The sequence below is a fragment of the Acyrthosiphon pisum genome, chromosome X, assembly GCF_005508785.2.
Source record: "Acyrthosiphon pisum isolate AL4f chromosome X, pea_aphid_22Mar2018_4r6ur, whole genome shotgun sequence".
NCBI lineage: Eukaryota > Metazoa > Arthropoda > Insecta > Hemiptera > Aphididae > Acyrthosiphon > Acyrthosiphon pisum.
The window spans coordinates 7382981-7388019 of record NC_042493.1 but is presented as its reverse complement, the minus strand read 5'-3'; positions in this window follow the sequence as shown (position 1 = coordinate 7388019).

Below are 5039 nucleotides of genomic sequence, written 5' to 3'. Positions count from 1 at the left end.
AAGCTTTTGGTTCCGGTTCCAGTTCCGGTGTTCAGAAATGAGAAAACCGGTTAAACCGGTTTCGATCCCTGCTTTTAAGAGATCGATACAATTAATATACATTAAAAACCTCATATATTATTATTAATTGTTCATAATACCTATATGATTATTTTTTATCGAACAAAGCATCATGATATGATTGTGTCAAATTAGACCTAACCTTTGTGGAATACAAACTCAAAAGCGACAATTAGTATGGATGAGGAAAAATAAATATTAGTGTTAATTTTTTTTTTTTTTTTACTGTGCTGAAGCAAAGTCTACGTACAGTGTAAACACTCAAGGACCTGCAATGAACGACCTGGCCAGTATCAGCTTAATTTTGGAACAACATGTAAGTGCTTAAAGCCAAGCTTGACTTATTTTATACAAGATCACGGGGTAAACATGGAGGGTTTTTTAAATGTTCAATTCGTGAAAAGCTGAGCTGGGCTGATAATTTTTAATAAACACCAAGTAGGTTTGTAAAATCTTAATCATGGTATTTATTTATTAAAAAAATCATGAATATAAAAATAGAGTTATGTGCAATCAAATTGATAAAACTGCAAATAAAATATAGACACGTCGCAAGTACTTATTTTGCCGACCTAATATAACGAACGAGCGGCATTTACGTTTTGCAAAAGTCTATCTAACATTTTAATACTAAACATCATTAATTAGGGATTTTATAATGTTTATTATTATTTATAAAATGTTAAGTGATTATTTATAAGATTATTTTCATATTATTTATTGCTGAGTTAATATTGTTTATAACTATATTTATTAATCTTTACATTATTTTTATACTTATAAGTTATAATAAGTAGTATGATATTTTCTAATTTAATATGATTACCTAGCTTAAAATCCTTGACCTCTTCGAGTGATAAAGAATAAAATCCAACGAGGGGGTCTGGGTATACATGCTCAATAATAATTATACCTAGGTTATTGTTTTTAAATGCAGACATTTGTATGTAGTTCAATCGTAGAATTGTGATTACAATGTATGTGGGTTTCCGGAAAGCGCAGGTGAAGCCGTGCAGCGGATGCTAACAATTTTCATAATAATTATTATCAAATGGACGTACGTAATTACACGCTACAGACAGTTACAGTCAAATTATACTAAATTTACCACCATTGAAAATACGACTAAATCTGAAGTCCAACAAAGTTCTTCTAAAAATAGTTTAGAGGTATAGTATAACTCTATGCCCTTCATACAATAATGATTATTGTTTATGTGTGTGTGTGTGTCATAAATGGTAACTAAATTTTAAGTTCGTTTCGATATCTATCTAAAACAAAAAGTATTGACTGAATACCTCACTCTATCGTGTATCGTATTGACTACCTATCATTTCAAACACATTGAACCACGAGACATACGACTATACATTTTTTATGGAGAATAACTTGTTTATCGGGACAAAAAAAGTATACGTGTGTGCAATAAGCACACACACACATATACACACCATATCTATTGTATAAATTACATATCTGTGAATATTCGAAATGTAAATGTCCTTTTTAATGTAACATGGAAATGACAGTATTCTTTTTAATGATATTCAGTGCAATGCAATATCCACATCCTTGGGGATGTTTTTAAATAAAAACGCACACTTTTTAATCGACTCGTCCCTTATTTTTCGCTGTTGGTTATTACGCCCTCGGGAAAAATTATTATCTGCGTGTTCTTCCATTGTTTTTCACAATACTTGACAAATCACAATCTGTTGAGTATAATAATATTAAAAAAAAAAAAAATAATTCTTATCAAAAATGAAAACTCTAAATATTAAACTTCAAATAAGAAAAACAACAAATATGAACAGCGACTTGCTATAAAAATTATTGGCTAATTATATAATGGAATATTATAACATTATCTCAAGTTTTTTCGAAAATGAAATTTTGGTACCACTGCATAGCTGTTATCATTTCGCGGAATTTGTATTAATGACTGAACATTTTATTGTGTTTTTTTCCCCCGAAAAATCATTTGTAGTGATGACATTTCTATTTCTATAGAAAATTTATTTAGTTTATTGTTTCTCCTGAACAATTTCAAAAACATGAGATAAGAGGTATTAGCATCGGAAATAAATAAATAACTCGCTTCAAAACTTAAATGTCAAAAAAATAACTCCAATTAACCACGGAAAATGTTATTACCTTTAAGTTTAATGATACTTAATACAGTGGTCGCCGCTTATAATGATCACATCTGCCCGAGAGTATTTTGATCACTTTAACCGGAAATCATTATAAGCGGCGACTCATAAAATATCGAAAAAATAACGAAAATTTTTTTAAATACATATTTTATTTTGTACAAAACATTAAAACGACTGTGCAAACTATCAAATTATATTTTGTCATTAAAGGCACAAATAGCGTTTGAGATTTGGGGGTGGGGCCTTACTTTGACAATATTGAATAAGCTTAAAACAAAATGTAGGAAATGTTTGGGAGGGCTATGGACATTTTTGGGGGGCTTAGCCCCTAAAGCCCCCCCCTACTATTTGCGCCTATGTTCGTCATCATTCATCACTTGAAAAACTAGTAAGTCCTTATCTACATCCAGCCACTCATTTAAGGTTAAATTCAAACATATACGAAATGAAGTACACTCATTACGTGGGTCACATACTCACATGTCTAATTCATTAGATAAGATTAGGACGGCCATTCGTAATCGTTTTTCTTTCTTTGCGTACATAAAAATAGGTAATTTTATTATAAATTTTATTTCTGACATGATTATTAATTCTGATCACTATAACCCAAAACCTGATCACAGTACGCGGCGAAAAATGCACTGAAGATGGCTGTTTGTTCCGTTCCTGACATTTTTGATCACTAAAAGCGGCTGATTCTTATAACCAGTGAACACTATAAGCGGCGACCACTGTAATATGTAAATCTAGATAGGTATAATTTTAGAACTACTAAACGTACATTTTATATGTATACCTACTAATGTTCCACACTTTTCACATAGAGACAACACAATATGAGGGTGAGACATCCTCTCAAGAAACTTTTTCCTCCATCTGATTTATATTATATTGTATTTTTAAATTCATACATTATATTATCAGACATCATTGATCCTAATTCGTTACCAATTTCACAGGTAAAAAAAGGTTTTTAATTTATTAGGAACCGATAAATTGCGCACAAAATGTTTATAAGTACCTAAGTAAGCTGATGAATATTAAGAATATACTTTCTAAAACAATGTTTTTGTTAAAATTAACTTTACTTTATAAAAAGTATAGTGGCGCATAGGAACACCTGTGTAAAGTTATAAATATTTTTTTTTTCATTTTTAATAAAAAAAAGAATCCAATATATTTATGTTTCTCATTTTAAGCTAAAAAACTACTTTTCAACTGACGTTTTTACTTAAAACTTTATTAAGGTGGTTCAATTGTATTTAAGTACTTTTTGCTGTTCAACACTGACTTTTACCAAAATGACTGTCTAAATTACGAAAAAATATAATTAATTCCAATTTCCTAACAATATGACATATTTTATGTAAATGCTAATCGTGCGGAATCATGGCGAATACGTGCTGTGGTAACAGGTAAAATGGAAGAATACATTTTTCTTCGAATATGTTGACATGTTGACTTGAGAAATAGTCGTGCAAATGTATGTTAATGATGTGCTAATTTTAAGTTGAAATTTATTTTTTGAAATATTAATATTTCACTCTGGGGAGGAGGGTGGTATAACGTTACGCCACCCCCCCCCCCTCCCGCCAAATGTTTTTTTATAAATGACTCGTAAAAAAATATTGTGTACATTTTGAAAATAGTCATGCAAATTCATGATTTGCTTAGTTTTTTTTAATTCCATCGGAGTTAATGATTGTGTGGAATTACGCCACTAGCATGCATTTACGACGTTATATTTTGTTATTCAATAATTTTTAAATAATGTATTTTGTTTAATCCAATATAATTTTTGGATCTAGAAATCAAGACTGATGGTGTATGGAGAGTGTTGACATGTTGTGAATGCTAATTTAGAGAGATAATTATATTTTAAATTAATATATTTAAAATAAACCTAAAACTATCAAAATAAATTTCATCTTTCTTAAAAGAATCGTTAAGAGAGGAATTGGGGCAACATACTTACCACAATTCTTAAGAAAGGATTTTCATTTGTACATATTATGTACTAGAATATAGTTTAAAATGTGACTTATCCAAAATGTGAGTAAAAAAAAACATTTTACAAATAACAGTAATTAATCCACATATCTGAATGTACATAAATTAAAATATTATAATATACATTTTTAATATTTTAAAATAATACCATCACCTATATTATACTTATATTTTAGATTCTGAGTGGATCGTATTTTTGTATCTGTATATACAAAAATTAGTAAAAAAAAAAGTACTTTAATTTATTTGAAACTTTTGGGGTGGTTTCTTGTAGCAAAAAATTATATGTAAGTAGTTGGTATTTTTTAGTTGTAAAAATTGAACATTTAAAAAAACATCAGGAAAAACAAAAGTGAAAAAAATGCAAGTTTTTACATAAAACTCGTTTTTGTCAAAATCTATTTTGTTTTGTAGTAGTAACTTAAAAAAAATTACCGTTGATGCCTTAAAAGTTCACCAAAATATTTAAATCAGCATTTTCCATACATGTAAAATTTTAAAAATACGTTGACTCTTTTTGAGCTATATATATACAATTTATATTTTTTTTTTCTATAAACATCGATACATCGTTTTTCACCTCGTCAAAAAGCTTGAAGATTTGATAAAAATTCCTCAAAAATTATTGGTATAGTAACCAAAAAACATTTAAGATATAACATATGGCAGGATTTATTTTTATATACATAGGTATAAAGTTCAAATATTGACAAAATTGATCAACATAAAACATTTTCAAATTATGTTGTAGTTAAATTTTGATTCATGATAAATTTGTATAGCTAAGATTTAAAATTAACTAAATATTTC